The sequence below is a fragment of the Drosophila hydei genome, unplaced genomic scaffold (genome assembly GCF_003285905.1).
Source record: "Drosophila hydei strain 15085-1641.00,03,60 unplaced genomic scaffold, DhydRS2 tig00000211-arrow-pilon, whole genome shotgun sequence".
NCBI lineage: Eukaryota > Metazoa > Arthropoda > Insecta > Diptera > Drosophilidae > Drosophila > Drosophila hydei.
In genome coordinates this window covers 2,756,198-2,776,774 of record NW_022045685.1, presented here as the reverse complement: position 1 = coordinate 2,776,774, position 20,577 = coordinate 2,756,198, and the positions used below count along the sequence as shown (strand labels likewise).

The 20,577-nt window shown below is 45.6% G+C and overlaps 1 protein-coding gene across 1 annotated transcript in view; it reads right to left on the bottom strand.

Annotated features, from left to right (window-relative positions):
- Positions 1–17,910, bottom strand: part of LOC111598440 (chaoptin) — a 104,819-nt gene extending 86,909 nt beyond the window's left edge. Inside the window, exon 1 of the mRNA XM_023313682.2 lies at positions 17,879–17,910. The gene's annotated coding sequence lies outside the window, so the exon portion shown is untranslated. The remainder of the gene's footprint in view (positions 1–17,878) is intronic.
- Between the last annotated feature and the right edge of the window lie 2,667 nt (positions 17,911–20,577).

Genomic DNA, 20,577 nt, shown 5'->3' with positions numbered 1-20,577 from the left:
TCGATGTTTGTCCGTTAACAGTTTGTGATTTCATTTAAGTATTTCATTGGGATTTCGAGTGCTGTGCGTGACACAGCCCATTGCCCAGTGGCTCACATATGTAAATCACAAACGCATTGAGCTGCAGAGTGACAGTTGCCGTTGCCGTTGCCGTTGCCGTTGCAGCTGAAGCTAATGACTATTTGGTGTTTAATGTGGCAGCCACAGCTTAACACGTTTATAAAGGGGTCCACACACATATAAATTTATATATATATATATAAGTATGTGTGTGCGTATATACATTGAGTATCTGGTCAAAGGAGTGAAAGCCTGGGCCGGGACAAGCAAACGATTTGGATAGCTTGTTCGAATTTCCCTTTGAATGTTAATGGCTTTGGCTGCAATGCCCCAAACTTGGCCATATTTGTGGCTAAAATATGGCAAGAAGTACAAGAAATATGCATACACATATGAATTACATAAATATGCGTTGAGACGAGGTAAGAGTTAGGTCAGCTGAAACGGAACTCTGCTTAAGACTCTATGAGAAAGGTCTAAGATCTAAAGAGCACAAAGTTTATATTCGATCGATATGAGAACTGCAATTGTAGCTATCGCTAACAATCAATGCCTATCGTGACTTGTCAGTAATCTGTCGAGAAGTCAAAATGTCTTTCAATTGTGATCAAATTGATATATTATCGATAACTATCGATGACAGATATACAGCTGCAGGGTATCTGCTAGTCGAACGCCTTTTCGCCAGCTGTTTCTTTCTGCCTTGATTCTCCTAGTGGAATTCGTTAAAGCATTACCGGGTGAGTTGGGTTAAGCAAACGAATTGCTTCACATGGACGTTTTGTGCTGTCCACGTTGTAATCAACAGGCTCGTTAAGGTGCACACACACATACACACACAGTCAGAGGCACACTCGGCGACTGGGCCACTGGGGCTCGTCATTTGTCTGGCAGCCATTTAAGCCGATTGATTGACGCTAATAAAAATGTACAACACAAAAGCGCAACAATGCGGATGCCAAGCAATGGATGGATGGGCGTTGAGTTGGCGTTGGAGTTGGCTGTGGCATTGGCGGCAGCCAGGCAGAGGCGTACCGCCTTTTCAGCTAACTTCCGTTTTCCGTTGGCACTTTGGCAACAATGGGCGGGCAGGGCCTAGGCCATAAACGACGCCCGGAAGTGAAGCATAAAGCAGCTGCCTTGCAAATCTGCCAAACTGGCGGAAGCGATCGCGGTTGGGCTAGCGAGCGGGGCGGGACGAGAAGGGCGTTGCACTTTGACTGAAAATCACATAACGGTAACAATAAGGAAGTCGCATGTGAAAGGCCGCCAGCGGCAGCAAAAGAAACACACACAAAGGCAAGTATCAAGAGCACCGAGCACGAGCCCCAAAGAGCAAGAAAGAGCTGAGCAAAAACTGGTGCAGGCTGTCAATGTGCCGGGCGCTGGCTCTGTGGCTCTGTTGACTATTTATGAACTGAAAGCCGTGCAGAAGTTTTGCTCCAAAAACTCACGCACACAGACACACACACACACACAACAATGCATTAGCCTTGCTAGCAGCAAAGCAGAGCCTGGGACAGAGGCTGGCATTAAGTTGAAACCACTTTTTGACTTGTCGCTCGTGCCACTTAGCAATTTCAAAGGCGTTGAATTGGAGTCAAAGTCAAGCGCAGATTCAGAGGCCAACGTTACAGCGCCCATCCAGCCAGCAGCCATTAGCTCAACTGGTTTTGCTGGTTTGAAATCTGAGTGGCGGGCGTTAAAGTAGGAGTTGCATGAATAAAAGCTCATTTAAAGCGTCACCAATGCCCACATACACACACACACACACACACATACATACATATATACGTACTTAATTTCGTTTATATTTCCCAATTGCAAATTTTTCAGTTTTTCTTAATTGCGCCTAAGAGTATGCAATGGGAAATTGGCAACGCTTGTTCGAGCTTTGATGTTGTGCATGAATGGCTTCCACAGCACAGTGTACGTACGTCTCTTTCTCTCTCTCTCTCTCCCTGTCTCTCTCCCTCCTCTCTCTCTCTCTCTCTCTCTCTCTCTCTGTGAAGAGTGAGTGTTTGTGGGCATAGGCTTGTGTCTTCGTTGAGCTTCTTTCATACATTTTAATTGCATTTGTGTATCAAACTCATATTTATATAAGCCGTGCATATGAAATTGGTTATTTGCGCTCGATGCGATAAATCGAAGGAAATTAAAGCGAAAACCTCATAAAAACGAAACAACAATTTATTGTTGTTCCAGCCAGCCGCTAATTGCATTATTGTTGTGCCTTTGATTTTTATAAATTGCATTAAATTTCTGTTCGCCCAATTTATAGCTCTCTGTGTATTTTATTTGATTTCCCAAAAACTGGCAAATTTTGCGCAAATAAAGAGGAAAAAGGGAAACAAGTGATTGTTGTCCTGGGCTAACATAAACCATATTTGATTAAATATTTTGCAAATAGCTTATGCTCGCTAAATAATCGACAATAAAGAGCTAATCCAATGTGCTTAAATGTATTTAATACGTGATATATACAGCTGAGAGACTTAGATAAATGTCATTTCGAGTGTTTGTGGCTGAGTAAATCAAGATATCGATTGTTTCCACTTCAGATCTAGCAAAAGTCGCTTTAACGTCTGAGCTGTGTTCATTTGCTGCTCGCCGCTTTGATGCACTTCACTTAATGAAAACAGCTTCGAGTCGTTAAATACAATTTAATCCCTAAGATGCTTGTTGTAAACTATTTAATATCGAACGTATTTGGAGCGTTGTTATAAATTGAACGATTTAAGAAAGTTTGTGGGTGCGCGTTAATGCCTCATTTTAAGTTTTCAGTATTTGGGGATTCGGCTTTCGAGTTGCTGCCGCAGCCGCAGCTACAGCCGCAGCAACAGCCGCAGGCATCGATGCTTTTGTGCGCTAGACTCAAACAAGATCTTCCAGTAACTAACCGCGTGGCAAGAAAAACTTTTGCTTTGGGATTTTGAAGCTGCTGTTGTTGCACTTGCACTTCAGAGACGCCGCTCAAGCACCAGGCAGCACCAGGCAGCCAACAGATGCCGTGCCTCAGTCCATGGCCCAGCTTCAGCCTGCTAATAACAGTTGCAATGCGAGCCGGCCCGGGGTTGTCGACGAACAAAAACGATTTACGCTGAAAGTGGCAACATTGGAGTAAAGTTACCCTTTAGTCGGCGGCACGGCAGCGCGCATACGCCAGGTTAGCCCACATCCCCAAACGCTCGCCTCGGCGCAGCAAAGTTCTGCGCTCAGCGTTTTAATTTAATACAAAAACTTTAGCCCGCTGCTCAACCTAGGCCGCAGTTCAAGCACACAGGACCAGCTGCACATACGGCTGCCAGTTGCTGCTGGCAATTGAACTTGGCCAAGAGCATGGCTGAGTGCATTTATTTCAAGTCAAGTTCGTTGATTTGTCGCCCCACAAACTCCAAAGCGACTTTCCGCCCTTCTTTTTCCACAATTAATGCAAATTGTATACGAGATCTGGAGAAATAATTTATTTCAGAGCTGACATCACATTGGCGACTTTAACACAATCCGTGTTTATATTCTTTTTGAAATTATGCTTAGTGAGGGGACGGGGCCGGGGCGGAGCGAGGCAACATCGAACTTGCCCCAATGCAAAATAACATTGCAATAAGCCCATATTCATCCCTTTCGAGGCGCCGTAAAAGGCAGTAAAACAAAAAGGAAAATAACGGAATGGACTCCGGCATCTCTAAATATAGATTTCGTGCCCAAAACCGAGCTGAATTATGCTTGGCTGACCTGACTCTTGCCACATGGAAGCTGGCGGGGAGTCGGGTGCGCCCAGCAGAAGATGTCGGAAAACATTTTTGTTTTTCTCCTGCCAACTACTTACAGAATTATTTTATAACTTGTCATCTGCTGTTTGACAGCTTCTGCCTTCCACCTGGCAACATTATGTCCATATTACGCATATGTCATCTATCCCAGACATCAGATCGACCTTTTTTTTGCTTCATCTGCCCAGGAGATATAAACGGGCAGGTGTGTCGAAAGGACGCGGGGCGGACCGAGCAAAAGGGCAAATTGGGCAGCCCGGTCCTGCCTGGTGTCCTGGTGTCCTGCTGTCCTGGTGTCTTGATGTCCTGGCATTCACTAATAAAATTCGTGTTTCAAGTTTTACGACTTGCTGACAAATAAATGCGTAGACAAATTTAATGAACGGCGGAAATGTCTTTGCATTCTGCTCGGCAGGGTCTGGCGCAGGCATTTGGTGTTGTCCGACTGCTGTGCCACCGCCCGGGGTCTAAGACCTTTTTTAAGCCAACGGCAATGGCGACCTATAAAAATTACGGCCCGGATAGAAATCAAACCTTAAACACAGCCACAATAAACAACAACGAATACAAATTCGAATGCGAATGCGACTACGACTACGACTCGTGCATATGTTTGCTTAGCTGGCCGGCAAATGGGAAATAAAATAATGCGCACTTAGAGAACCGCAAAAGGCAAAACGACTGTCAGCAGGGCCAGCGACGGGGGTGGGGCAGTGAAATAAATGATAACAATAAAATATAAATAAATAAATAAAATTAACTCATAACCACTTAGACAACCGGATCGAGTCCCAGCAGAGCGGAGCTCTGGTCAAATGATGACCCATGTCCCGCCGAGTTCCGGCCAGCAGTTTCCAGCCAGCTCTCCCAGCCGAGTTCCCAGCCGAGTCCTTGCTGCAACTAAACACAAAATAATTTAGTGACCGCCCGCAAACGAACAACCGAAACGGATGTGCGCTGAATGTGGAAGGACCCAGTCAAAGGACAATGGACGCACGCTAATGTGATGCTCTGTCTCTCTCCACACACACACACACATATATATGTACACTTGTCTGTGTGTGTATGACACTTCTTGGTGGCTGATGCCGCTTCAAAAATGCCGCCGCTGCCGACACACGAGTCGGAAACCTTCATTTATCAAGTTGACATTTTAATTTATTAAAACAAAATGAAATGAAATGAAATGAGACGCACTGGGAATGGGCGCTGGACATGGGCATAGAATGGGACTTCTCGGCTCGCCCCGGCCTAGACATAAGACTCCTGTTCACTTTCGCGCACACTGACAATCTGTTTGTGATGCGCTCCTAGATATTGTAGATCCGCTTGGGCACCACTAAAGCGCTCGGTTAGGCATCGTAAATGAGCACGTTAAGCAAGAGCAAATCCGCACTGGAGAGTGGTGAGGCCAACTTTAAGGGAGTTAGTCCGAGTGCATACTGTACAGTAAATATAAATGAATGGCTGGCCACCAAAGCAATATACTCGGACTGACTTTGTCAATGGGGCTTCAGTGGCTGCCGCAGCTGGTTAAAGCTCATAAAAAGTTGATCGAATCGGCTTGAGCTCGGCAAGAATTTGCATTTTTCTTAGCCATAAATTGCACGTGTTGTGGCTTGCTGAAGCGTTTTTAATTTGCATAAATTTTAATAGTGAAAATTTGAAAACGCCTTCGTTTTATTGTATGCGTTGTCCCTTACTGCGGAACCAAGCCAAAATTAATAATAATATATTACAAAAATGTATAATAAAATATAATTTGGAACAAACGGTGTGCCGCCTGCCCAACCCAACTCCCAACAGAGCGGAGCCGAACGTTTCGATTTGGTGGCAGAACTGAAATTGTTTGTGGCCAACAAGCAGTGAGCCGTTGCCCGTTCAGCTGCGGATGCTTTGGCCGTGGCCATGGCCACGTGACTGCAAATTCATGGAATTTCATGCGGCAAACAATTTAGTATTCAAAAATGTTGCGAACCATTAAAGCAGCTTAGAATCTTCGCATTTGCCAAACAACCAAAAAATAGATGCCTACGGCGGAGCGAGGGCAGTGCTCCGAGCGCTTTTTCCCATTGGACAATGCGAACGAACGGCCGTGGACGCATTTATTGAAGGGGTTTATTCGACGGCGCAATTGGCGCCGCCGAGTGCCGCAAAATGCCCTTTTGAGCGAATGCTTTTGGCGCCTTGATTCATTTGCCAGCCACCAACTGACCGTACCACGTACGACGCACCACGTTCTGCGGCGCAAATTGCTTTTCATTTATTGTCAGCGCCAGCAGCTGGCAAGGCAAGGCAAGGAGGAGGTCAGCTCAAAGATGTTACGCCAACAGCTGTCATGGACGGGGCGTGGCGCAGGTCCCTTTAAAATATGAAATGTGCCATTGAAAACATTTTACAAATTAAAAGGAGTTTCATTTGTGCAGCGCAGCAATGAAAAACTGGAATATGGTTGAGCTAGTGGCAGCTGCCAGTTGCCACCTGCCAGCTGCCAGTTGCCAGTTGCCACCTGCCAGTGGCCAGTGGCCAGTAGCCAGGTGCAACAGTATAAGTGCTTGTTCAACGAAATCTATTCGAGCCTCTCTGACTAATGAATGTTGCAAATGGAGGCTGCGTCAATCAATGGCAGATTGATGATGTGGCTTTATCGCTCAAGGCATCAGAGCTACGTTAGATAGAAAGTAAACTTATCTGCATCTGATGCAAGTCCAGTTGATAGCACAAGCAACTCCAGCCTCAGTCACTAATCTGCATCGATATCCTCATGTCGAACGAAAGAATGGCCAAGAGCTTATCGCCAATCGGCATTGCCCATGGAGAAGTGACTAATCCGTTTGGTCCGCACAATATCATTTGATATTCCCATTTCATTTGCTTTGCTTGCTCAATTGAACACATGTCCAATTAGCAATTGGCTTCAACTGCTGCTGCTTTAGGGACAACACGCTTGTAGCCATTGCTACCTGGATGCAAGACCGCAAATGCCCGCAGCAAGAGCGAAGGGCTGCATGGCAAATGAATGCATGGGGCGTGTTCGCGTTGCAGCTGAATGTTGCCCGTTAGCGATATGCTTTTACCGTTGGCAGCCGAACATTAACCAAAGTGGTCGCGCTCCATTTTCAACCGAATTTTAATGGTTATGCTACTTATCATGTTCTACAACGACAACGACAACGCCAACGCCAACGCCAACAACAAGCTGCAAATCGGCACGTGGGCCTAGCTGCAGTTCTTCTGCTCTGTTCGTCTGCGCTGAGCTTCATTCGACAGATTAAGCTGGCCCTTTTAAGCCGTATGGTGGCAGCCAAAGGGTGTTGTCTGCCTGCAACAGCGTATGGCGCCGCCGGTGCACCCCGCGCGCTGCGACTTTTCTTGGCCTTTTTCTATGCTTTTCGGGGTTTTTTTTTTTTGGTAAGGTGCAGCTGTCCATTCCAGCGCATTCATTTTTTTTACCGGCCAAATGGCCAGCGGGTGGGCGTGATTCAGTAATGGAAAACCTGTTCAACTGGCCCCGAAATGAATATAAAGAGGAAGCTGAAAGAGAAAAAGGCGCTGCGAGACTGACCCAAATATGTTTGCGCAAATGAGTTTGGCGGCCATTTAATGATTTGTTTGCTTCTCTCGAAATCGAATTACGAAAGGACAAAAAAAGGCAGAAGCATAGGAGACACATTTATAAAAAGAGCAGAAAACCAAACGAACCCATTGCAACCCGAAGGACTCCCGTCCAGACTAACCAGGTGGACATCGCACGTATGTAATTTGTCGTCTGCGGCGGAAATTTGCACGGAACCAGCACACAACACAGCAGCACAAAAAAAAAAAAAAGAAAAAACCAAACAAAACAAAACATAAAAAGGTAAAGAGATTCCTGACCAGGTTAGCAGGCAAGCCCCGCCTCGACCCGCAGGCACTGCAAATGCTGTCTATAAATAAATTAGCATGGCAAACAAGTTGGTAACTTTGCTGATCTGTGTGCGAAGGTGTGTGTGTGTGTGTCCAGGTGTAGGAATGTGTGTTTGGGTGGGTGTGCGGCTTGTTACGGCTAAAAAGCTGTTTCCGCAATGAGTTTGCTTCCTGTCCATAAGGACGGGCCGACGTGGCTGCTGCCATTGACAACTCAGCTAAAACTAAATGCGCTGCACAACACACTGCTGCAAAATGGAGGCAGCGCCACTGACATTGTGGGCGTGGCAGTTGTAGCAGTAGCGCAAAAAAAATCTAATTTCCTGTGAACAACATAAAGTAAATGTTTCAAAAGTGACGCCCCTGGGCAAGCATAGAGAAGGGGCATAGACACGCTACCCTCCACACACACTAGACATAGCTGTGTGTGTTTGTGTGACAACATTGCCACTAGCATTGGTGGTAACAAATGCTCTGCGCTGCCCGCCATTTTCCATTTCGGGCCAGGCACATTTTTGCCGCCTCTGGCATAAGTTATGAGCGGCGACCAACAGCTGCGGGGCCAAACAGGAAGCTACAGGCAGGCAGCTATTGCAGCAGGCACAGAGGAAGAGAGAGGGAGGTGCGGAGGTTGAGGGCTTGCAGGAGCTGCCGACTATGGGGCTCGACGCAGCTCGTCTTCTACACGCTGTAACTGGCATGAAACATGTGACCAAAGTCGTTGCCGAAGCCGCGACAGCTCTGACCAGCACACACGCTGCCGCCCCCTGTCGGCTGCAGATGAAACCACAGGTCAGCAGCTGCAAAATAAAGAAGAAGAAAAATAAAGCAAAAAATAAAAAAATCACAAGAAAAATATCCAAAAATACAAAAAAAACAACAACGGAAAAATGCCAAACAAAGCGAAAAAACGTTTAACGAAGCGTCGAAAAAAGGAATTGCGCAGATTATTTAAGCACGAGGCAATTTCTGGAGTTGTATACAGCAAAAAGGATACTGACATGTGTGTGTGTGTGTGCCAGCCTAGTCCTAACCATGGCTGTGTCGAGCGAGTGTCAAGTGAGTGATAAATTTACTGAACAAGCCGAAATGAAAACCAAATCCCAAACGATTTTGATGTAATTCAAAAACTAAACTCAACTAACGATACCAAGAAGTTACTGAACAGGAGTGTTATGAGCGAGTATACCCTGTAGCTTCAGCCACGCTTTGCAGCTAATTAAAAGGTTAATAGTTGATTGAAATATATTCCGCTCTGAGATCTGCATGCCAGGCATGTTTGCAGAGAGGCGAGAAAATGCCTCAGATACTTATCATTGATCGTTTATCTTGCTGTCTAGTCGCTGCTCATACAGAAAATAAAGCAGAAAACGAAAAAAGAACACACACTCGCACACACACTCTCACACACAATAGCAGCAGCAGCAGCAAGCAGTGTCCCAAGGGGCGAGGCCGCAAAAGGAAGAGCGAAAAACCGCAAGCTGTGGCAGCAAAAAGGTGTACGTCGCTCTCCAAGGACATTAGCACGTGTGACGGTGTGACTCTGTGACGGTGTGACGGTGTGAGTGTGTGTGTGTGTGTGTGTCTGTGTGTGCGTGGAAATTGGCTAAAACGGATTTACACAAATTTATCAACGTGGCAAAGTCAAAGCCAACGAAGCAAAGCCGCAGCCACGAGCCAAAGCGGAAAGAAAGTGTCAAGTGTGTGACACACACACACACACACACATAGTTACACTCACACTCACACACACACAAATAGAACGGAAAACGGAAATGAATCATTTCATTAGAGTTGGCAACGCCTACGACATGGAAACATAGCGCTCAGCAGAGACGGCAAGGGGCAGCTGTATTGAAAGTAGGTGTGGGGCCACATTGGGGGCGGCAGTGGGGCCACGATTTGCGACCCAAGAAATTGCTAAGTAAAATGTGTTTGACACTTAACGTAGGTCGCCGACATGGGCAAACGGGTCTGCAGCTGCGGATGCGGATGCGGATGCGAACGAGACAAGAATCCGCTTGACCGTGGTGTAACAGCCAAGGATCCGGATCCACTTTGCCGTTTGCCTGAATTGGTTCTCAGGTGTCCCCACTGCACTTGAACACGTGTTCCGTGACCCCAACGCAAAACTCAACTCAATTCAGCCGAACTAACCCGAACTTAACGCACTTCAAGTATGCGACTAATTTTTTTAAGCTCCACTTTAACCGTTATGCGATTGACAACAAATTAAGTTAAAACACTGCGCGAATTTCGTTTAATTTGTCAGCTATCAAAAGCAGAAACTCGAAATGAAACTCTGAGATTTTTGATTTAGGCTTAAGAATGAGGACACCGACGAGATGACAAAGGATCAAACTTGACATGACCTGCTGTAGGGAAAGCGTGAAACAAGCTCTAAAATAAAATATTGCAAAATATAATAAAATAAAATAAATAAAAACAAGGCAAATAAATAGTGTAATCTATGTAATCGCATTATGAGTTATATCAAAAATGATTAGGCTCACATATTTTATGAAACTTCTAAGTTCTAAACGGAATAGCAATCACGGCGTAACGCTAGACAAACCCTTTTCTGCCCACATTTTCATTTTCATTTTGTTTTTGTCATGTTTAGGGAAATATCCTTAATAACTTCGTTAAAATAATTACGGTAAAGATGCTTTTTTTCGGGCTAATGCGGGCAAGCTGTCGAAACTCAGAAACTCGCTTTAGCTGCTGAGCTTGCCGCTTGCTCCTTATCAAAAATGTCTGCGTATATATGTTTATGTATGTTTATACATATATGTTAAATACATTGAAATTTTCGGAGCCTTTACGTAACAGCTCAAGCAGAAACTGGTCCATTTTTGACTGCTTCGATTTCTGCTAATCAAATTGGTTTTTTCTTGGGCCGCACTGGCGTATGAATAATATTCTGTTTTATGGAGCACATAACAAAACACACGCATGCCTTGAAAACCCAACAAAAAAGTCACTTTCTTTGTGCATGACAATCAACTGGCTGTGTGTGTGTGCATGGGTGTGTGTGTGTGTGTGCATTAAATACAATTGAATTCTTGATGCTTTGCGCGATAAGAAGACGAAACGCTTTTATGTTTATTCATAACACTGTGGACGGACGTTCAAAAGAGAGCAAAAAAAAAGAAAGAAATGAAAAGAATGGCAGCTCGGCATTCGCATCCGCATCCGCATCCGCATCCGCATTGGAATACGCAACACCCCCAATTCCCAATCCCAATACCCAATGCTCAATTCCCTGAGCAAGTACCCCTTTTGGCCGCTTACCCTCATTGTTGCAGAATGCCTTACACACACCCACACACACGATGTGTGTGTGAACACGTCTGACTGAAGCATTTGACTGCCTTTTTGCATATCTTTCAATGCGTATCCTTGAAGCTTGCCTCTCGCTCTTCCGCCATCTCAATGGCAGGTGCTTGTTAAATCACAAAATTCGTAACCGTAATGAGCGCCCATTTACGTCAAGCCATGTGCCACGCCCCGAACTGTGGCATTATCTGCTGCGCCTCGGCGCATGCAACACTTCTTGCCTAGCGATTTCTTTTCTGTGCCCACAAAGTGCTGAGGCGTCAAGCACAGTCACAGTTCAACAATCACCTCTGTATTGTTGATTAACAGTTCAGCAGCTGCTGGCTGTAATCTTGAACGATTGTGCTACGCCCACGGTGGCGAGACTGAAGCTCTGCGGCTTCTTGTGCCGGCTCTGGCTGGCTGGGCCGTTGGCTAAGGCAGTTACTTAATCCGGGCAACCAGACAAACATCTTTCAATATGAATTTCAACGGCTTGTCAAGCAGCTGCCTTTTTCAGTTGACTCTGCGATACCTCAGTGACTGGGCCCCGCCCTTTCTCCTTTCTCTCTTTTCAATTGCCAACTGCTATGTTTGCTGTTCTTCGGCATTTCTATTACATTACTGATTGTTTTTGTATAAGCGAGCGGGTGTGTGTGTGTGTGTGTGTGCCCGTTGTCGTTCAGTGTATCTTTCAGTCAGACTCTTCTGCCCTCTGTTTGTCTCTGTGTCTCATGGTCCTCATGTCTCAGCCGTTTGCCCTGTCGTTGGATTTCAGTTGTATTTTTGCAATATTTTGTTTACTATTGGCACGGCTGCTTCTATCATCAATCCATTGCCTTTCTCCAAATCTTCTCTATGTATGTATCAGCCTGTGTGTGTATGAGTGTGTGTGTGTATGTGTTATTCCAACTGTCGTTTACCATTCATTCTGGATAAATACAAAATGAAGATGATCCTTCGGGAGCTTTAGTTATTTAATTTCAAATGTAGTAAATTTAATCTAGCAAACAGCTCTTCGTGTGTGTGTGTGTGTGTGTGTGTAGTGTAGTGTGTGTCTGTGTGTTGGCCTAGGCTTCGACTGCTTTCCTAGTAATGGCTTGTTCTTTTGGCCAAGCCTCATATAAAATACGCTACAACTTTCAAACGGGAATCTATTTACTTTTGTTCCTTTTTTTCTTTTTGTATTTTATTTGCTCGCTGCTCCTGACTTACGTGACTCCCAGCCCCTCCTCCCTTGCAGCCCTTCTAGACTGCTTCGGTGTTGCTGTTGTTGCATTGCTGCCAATACCCTTTCAGCTGAGCATTATAACTAAGACATAACATACTGAGCAGTATTTCGATTGCAATATCTTTGCACTTTTCTTGATCAGGCCTAAGGCTGCTCAAGGCATAGCCTAACCTAGTCATACTCTTCGCTCATAGAGCTAAGATCAGCTATGCTCTATGTCTGCAAGGGTATTTGGTCTTTGGGCCAGTCTCGGCAGAATGTTTTTCCTTCAGCAAAATCCCAACTCGTCGTCGAAATCTATCTATTTTCTTGTGTCTCATGCACATGTCCTGCTGACAGGCTCAGTCACACAAGCGGACAGTTGGTATTTTCATGTGACTGTGTACGTGTGTGTGTGTGTGTGCTGCTGCTGCTGCTGCTGCTGCTGCTGTTTCTCATTGCGTTTCCAAATGCGTTTCGCCGCCTTTGGCGCTAGCACGCTGGCCCAGCTCCTCTCGACAGCCGCCTGCTTGCACTGTTTGCCCACTCTAGCAGCTGGTTGACGAGCGCACGACGCAGAACGCAGTGTGCTGGGCGCAGGGCGCCGGAGGTGCATGAGGGAGAGCTGCATTCGTGCTATGGCAATAGCCTCGTCGACGTTTGTTTGCTCATCTTGTTTGCCTACTGCTGCCTATTTATCTTTGGACAAGCTTCGTGCTCGTCCTGCCTCGCCTATCCGTGCGCAGCTACGTCCCGACCGTCACTTTGTTATTGCTGCATTATCTTTCAAATGGCATATTTATAGGATTTTGCTGGCTTTCTCATTGCCACCACCCGCTCACTCCCCTGAGAGTGAGAGCGAGAGACAGAGATCAATGCACAGACACACACTGGCAGTCGGAGACAGGCGCATAGTTTATTGGCAGTGCCTTAGAGCGCTTGATGCGCATTTCCTCAATCAGCTTCAGTTCCAGAGGCAACGACAGGGTCCTGCAACTGTAAACAGTTGAACAAGCGTCACGCTCGCGCAGGCAGCCAAAGCAACAGCAACAGCAACAGCGACAGCCGTCAGGTGCAGTCAAAAGCGGCAGACAGTCAGTTGCAGTTGCAGTTGCAGTTGCAGCTTAGACCCAACGTAGCACATGTATGATGAGCAGCTAGAGGGCACACTGTCCAACCGAGTGCACTGTGTGTCAAGGCCTCGCACTCTGAGCGACTTCATGAGCTTTCAATAAGCATTAAGAGAAGTGAAATTGATACAAGCCGCACAGAATGTGACTGGGTAGGAATTAGGAGTGATCTATGGGTTCTAGGAATTATTATTTATTATGATTTCAATCAATGAGTTTGACTGCTTGAATCGCAAGCCTTACTCTATACTTCATATATATACATATATACATCGAGTTACTGTCCTGCGTATTTTGTTTGTACTATATTTATTTATTAGTTCTGAATTAATAGCAAATAAATATATTGTCATGTAAATAATATCAGCTACAATTACTAATACAATTTCTACTGCTGCCACATTTGCTGTTGCCACAACTACTTCCACATCAACTACTGTTGCTGCTGCTGCTGCTGCTGCCGCTTCCGTCTCGAGCTGTGTGTGCTTAACCATTCCATTTATAGTAAATTCATTTTCTCAATTGGCTGCCGTCCATTTCGATGTCGTTGTACTTATCGCTGTCATCGGCGGGCTTGGCCATATTTTATTTGTATTTGCTTATTTATTTGTGCTCTCTCTCTCTCTCTTTCTCTCACTGTGTGTCACTCGCATGTGTAAATATTTTATTTTCTGCTCATTTTTATTATATTTGCTTCGCTGGACGGGTCGTTGGGACGCGTCTGTACCTCAGTTGGCCTGAAACGAAATTCGCTTGACTTATGCGGCACATAAGAAATCAATACGAACGAGTGTCCAACTCATTCCGCTCCTCCACTGCCCAACTGCCAGCCAGCCGCCAAAGTGTTCGAGTGTCCTGCTGCTCTTTTGCTTTTTATGACAGCACAGCAAAAATCAAAGTGCTGCACGTGGCGTATGAGTAATGCGGCATTTGCGAATTCAAAACGCTCTCTGCTTGGTTGTTTGTCAAATCCGATTGCTCCACTGACCAAGTGGCTCACTCTCTGCTGTCTGCTGTCTGCTGTCTGCTGGCTGGCAAACTGGAAGTCAGTTTATGTATTCAATCAGCTAACAGCGTACAAAAAGGTTGAAGTCAGCAGCTCTCGAATTACAAATGCGAGTAGATAGATAGCTTGAAGCTAGCAAAAATTTCATTAATTTTCATTTATACGATAATGGGAAATTCAATTTCCCATGCACATCGCCCAACACATTTCCAATGCTTACACACACTTTCTCTTTCTCTCTCACTCTCTCTTGATGCTTCGCTCGAAGGCAAGAAAGGGGTAATGAAAATGACAATGGCAGTGGGAAATGCTAATGGCTGTACGCATATATACACACACACCCCAGTCCACCCCATCCGCCCACACACACACACACCACGCTCCACCCCACCCCCACACACAGTCAACTGGAAATGCGTAGTTCGTGAACATTGTGGCGTCTGCTTCTGCTTATCATTTTTTTGTGTTGTTGATTACTTAGCGATATCGACAGACACTTGCCAAAGGAAGCTGGGAAGGAATAAAAAACTATAGAACAGACCCGCCAAATCGCGCGACTCGCAAGCAGCTAGCAGCTCCGCAGTGGATAAGGTCAATAAAAACTATTTGAGAACTATTTGAATTCGCCCAGTGACAGCTAGCTAAGCATTTTACATTGTCGAACTGTTCAAGGCGACAGGCCATGGCCAACGCAATCGAAATGTAGCGAGAGACACGAGCATATTGAGAGCAAAAATGTACCCGGAACACTTAAACAATCGCTCGGCAAATTCAATTCAATACCAAAAAAACGAAACAGATAGACAAATAGTTGGCTAAGTAAATATTGCCAACTGCGAACTTATTGCTTAATCGAGCAGGGGAAATTTAGACAACGATTCAGGGACAGCTAAAAGCGTCAATGATTCGCTATACAGGGGAAATGGAAATGACCCTTCGAATCGCAGTGAATTGAATGCCCACAGCTCCAGTGGCACTCGGCAGTCAGTCAATAAATGAGATGATTTGCATATTCAATCATGGCGCAGTCATCATGTGAATGATACCGTCGCTTATTGTAATTATAAACATTATTATTATAATTTAAAACACAAAATGCTTGTGGAACGATTTAAAAGGAAGGCTTACATCTGAAAATACCTAAAAATTGAAGAGGAAAAAATAGATAAAAGTTCACAATTATTCAAAATTGATTGCAATGATTGCACATAGTTAAGCGCTCAAGTAATTATTGATTTAAAAACTCGTATTTAATGTATCGAAGTGTAAATTTGATATTCATACAAATAATTCAAAGTCATCAATTGATTTAATTGCTTTACATTGTAATGTATGTGTTTCAGTTTAAGCCGCTGCTTAAACGCTTAATCACTTTAACTATTTAAAGTAATTCCAGCACACACACACACACACAGCGCAATGTGCATTAACTCAAAGAGAAATTTAACCGTCGGCCCATTATTTAACTGGGCGTCTCCACAGTACTCACACGATTCACACTGTGCACTCATTAATGCTGCTGTGAGTGCTTTTACATGCATGAATGGAATTGACATCGCAGGAAACACCTTTTTAATTTAATGTTTAGTTTTTATTATCGCAACGCGTGCAGAATTTATTAGCTTGACTCTGACTTTTATGTGCGTTCTGGCCATTCGCCTGGGCCCTGCCTAGGCCTATGCCCACATATCTAATTCTGCTCCTCAGCCTGCCAGCTCCTGCCAGCTGGCTTTTGACCAGCGTTGCGCAATGAAATTATCTATCGAGGTCGAGATTCGCGCTGGAAATCTAGTGAAGGGTGAAGCATTAGCCTCGCGCTCAAGTCCAGAGGATTGTTTGGACAGAGCCAGAGCCAGCGCCAGAGCCAGTGGCAGAATCAGCTGCTGGTCAGTGAATGCAGCGGGCAGCGTATCAAGTAAAACCATGAATTATTTATTTGTGTGGACATGAATTATTGTTATGAAGTTTATTGCAAACAAATTGCGTCCTGGGACAGTGGAAATCAATATCAAATAAATAAAAGCGCAAACAGTTTTTGTGGCTTTCACTGAAACAACAGAAACGTGGAGCGATATGCCAGCCAAGATATGCTGCGGGGCGGCCAGGGGCTGCCTGAAGGGCAGAGCTGGGTATAGCTGTAGGGATAAGGGCATAAGGTATGGTATATAGGGCTTGCGAGAATCGCTGAGTTATACGCATAGCATGTCCCAACCAGCAGACAACAAAGAGCTCTCTCTCCCCCTCTCGCTCTCTCTCAATGTGTGTGTGTGTGTGTGTGTGTGTGTGTATACAAAGCCATCAACAACATGCACAGTATATGGGGTAACGCTGCGGGCGATTCATGAAATTTAATGAAGCAGGCAAACTAAGTGGGCTGGAGGATGAACGATGGCGTATGGCTGGCCGTGGGCTGGCGAGCGGACGGCGAGGGAGGCGGCCGATGGGAATCTGCATGGTTGGATAACCCGCGAACAGTTGAAGCGATGGCACTGCCAAACGGATGTGGGATATATATTTGAAGTTGCTTTTTAATTAAAATAAATATTTAATTGAAATTATAATTAGGAATTAGTTGCGGGCAATAAGTCAAAAGCACAGCCAACAACCAGCTAACCACAAAGGCAACATGTCCACTCAGCCGAATGCTCTTTGTTGTTGCATTGCTAATGTCCTGCTGATTGGGTCCGCTGCCGCCGCCCCAGCCACTGCGCGCGGCTGATGAACGCATGCGAATGTTAATTTGGGCATTTTCTAATGGCTGTCGAGTCGTTGTTTGGCTGCAAATCAATTTGTGTTTAGAAGAGCTAAACGAAGCAGCCGACAGACACGCATACATGAGCGTGGGGCGCAGAAAATACGATATTCGATTTCAATAACATTTAGTGGCAATTTCTTTGGCAGCGCCTTGCATTAGCCGAGAGCAGACAGCCGAAACACTAATGTCCTTGCCATTAAGTAAAGAGCCTTGGAGCCTGGAGCTTGGAGTTTGCTGCTGAGGCGACTTTCATATATGCTTACGGATTGTCATGGCAGCAGCACCGGCGGCGGTTTTTGATTACATAAAAAGCACACACAACACACACACACATATAAACACACAACACACACACAGGCAGCAATATCGAATGCAAAAAGGATGCGCATTAAGTAAATGAAGGAAAACCCATCTTGTTTTACACAAATTTGGTCGCTCATTTTCAGCCGCTTTTTAAGTGTTATACCTCGCTCGACTAGCAGATACCCAGCAGGCAGATATTTAACTAGTTTAAATGCATAGAAGTTTTACTTTTCAGATTGCAAATGCTTAGCCCATAGGCAACTTGCTAGGTATTTGAAAGTTTGCCTTTAGAAAAAGAGCGAAATGCTCCAGGGAGCTGCAAGCTTTAATATAGTTCAAGCTCACCTAATTAATGCTGCGTATTAAAAGAATTTCCAATTCGATTATTATCAGACAGAGACAAAGAATTTTAGTTACCTGGAAAAGTTGTTGGCTCGTCGCTTCAGTAGCTGGAATTGAAGAAACGAAAACAGAATACATAGAAATCAATTATATGGTTTTCATTCGGGTATTTATTCTAAGATGAATGTAAATTGTGTACAGCAGTAATGCGTGGAGATGAGCGGGGGAGGGAGATGTTAAGTGGCATTGCCGTCGAGATGTTCTGCGTCTTGCGCAGGGCATGCAAGGCACGAGGCACAAGGCACAAGACACAAGGCACAAGGCACAAGGCACAAGGATAACGAGACAGGATTACGTTGATGAATGCCATTGCCGCAGCAACTGTGGGCCACGGGCATGGGCGAGGGCGCCAGCTGGCACGTGGGCGTGGCAATGGCAACTACAGCTACAAAAGCAATTGCAGCTGCATTTTAATGCATTTTCATTGCAACTGCCGAGGTAACTGGAAAAAGGCAACAGAAAGCAACGACGACGACCTGAGCACTGACTGACGCCCAGCGTGCCAGCGTGCGTCCAATGGGCGTGGCCCGGCAAGAAAGTACAGCTGCAAACGTCGGAATCCCATTTTGGCAATGGCCTCTCGGGCACATAAAGCGAAGCATAGCAATTCTGAATGCTGCTCGGGCCCGGGACTGGGACCTGGCCCTGGCCCTGGCCCTGTGGCGATCGATCTGCAGTTAGTTCAATGACAATTGCAAATGAGCGAAGGGAGGCATCAAGCAGGAGCTGTCACTGGGGAAGCGATAAGCAGCTAACTGAGCTCTCTTAACCCATTAGCTGAACAGGTTCAATTTGACGTTTCGATACACTTGCCACACTCTTTGTATTATTAATTGGCATAACTTAAGCACATTCCCTGCCTGGCAAGGATATTTGCAGCAATTACAGTTAGCCGGAATAGCTGAGCTAACTAAATCTCGTCCGTTATATGAAATGCAACCATTGCTTGCTGGCGAGGCAAGTGAAGCGAGTCGGAGCTGGGCTGGAGCTGGAGCTGGAGCTGTGTCTGGTGACAGACGCGGCCGTGAGCATAGATAAATCGTTGGTAAATTTTATATAATCTAATAACGAATTTATGGCTTTAGAGGGCGCATTGAGGCTGCCAACTGGCAATAAATACCAACAGGCGCTTGCAGCCCTGTTCGGTCTCAGCTTCAGCCTCGGTACCAGTCGCAGTCTCAGCTTCAGCGTGCAACTCAGTCGAGCAGATTCTGTTACTGCCTGTAGCACTTTAAGCCAGCTGTGTGTATGTGTGTGTGTGTGTGTGCTTAACTGTATCGACGCGTATGTTTCTGCTGCCAATCCGTTGAAAAGCGCTTGCCAATAAATGATGAGACATCGGCAATGGAGCAACGAGCAAGGAGCAACGAGCGACAGCAACATTGCAACTGGGTTGCAGGATGGCACAGGCACAGGCACAGGCAGAGGCAGAGACACAGACAGGGAGGCAAAGGCAGAGCAGGGAGTGGCAGCAGAGCATTAGCTCGTTTTTTATGCAGCCCTGAGCTTAATGAAATGAGTTTGTCGAACTTATTGCTTACTGAGGCATGCAGCATGCCTCGCATAGCATGAGATATGGAAAGAGATACAGTGCAACTAATAGACACCGGGAGTTGGGGCAACCTAGCGAACGTTTGGGGGCAGGGCACGTCAAGTGATATGCAATTTATTTACTTATATGTGGCAGACAGCGCTGGAGTGAGACCAATATTTATGGAGAGTTTAATTTTTTGTATTCATTTTGCATTAGTAAATATCGAAATTCAGTTGTGTCACACTTCAGTATTGAAATAGGCATAGGAACTGAGCGCTGCCCAGACTTGAGCCATCGCTCTATAGTACTTCAATATGTGTCCACTTCAATTAGACGCGCTGCACAATTAGGATGAGCCGCGGGCCATTGGGCAAGTCAATCAGCCAATCAGCCATGGTCCAGGCCAAGTTGGCTACTGGCCCAGGGTGAGGCAGCAGCGGCGGGGCTACTTAGAAAACTTGGATGCCATTGTTGTATGCACGAACTTTTGCCAGGCGTTGCCGCTTGTTATCTGGCAAAACTTACACAATTGGACAAGCGATTGCCCTAGCCATTAGCCAGGGCCAGCCAGCCCAGCCAGCCCAGCCAGCCCAGCCAACGCAGCCAACCCAGGCGGCAGTCTCGCAGCGAAAACCCCTTTGAGCGAATGTAAACAGTTTCAAATTACACGACGCAACTTTGTACTATTAACAAATTGGCACGCTGGGCCGGAGCTGTTGGATTTCGCATTGTTCGCGGACTGCTTAAATTGTTAGCCAAGGAAATATTTATTTATGAGTAAACTTGTGTGCTCCGCCCACCCAAGGCAATCGGCTCTCATGTGTGGGTGTGGCGACGTTAATGTTTTTATTAGCGCGGCTATAAAGTTGAAACTGAAACTGAAACCGACACCGAAGCTGAAACTGAAGCTGAAACTGAAACTGAAGCTCAAGTAGAAGCCGAAGTCGTGAAAGAAGCTAACTTAATGCCCCGTTTTATCGAAGCTCGCCCCCAACACCTCTTGTCGCTCGACCCTCTCAATGATGATGACTGCTTCGCCGATAATGATAAAGCTGGAACTGGGGCATGCGTGTGTGTGTGTGTGTGTGTGACTGGGGCGTGGCCAGAGCTGAAGCAGTTTCGCCTGATTGCCTCGTTCCAACTGATATTGACTTTAAAAATATATACTTGTATATGTATA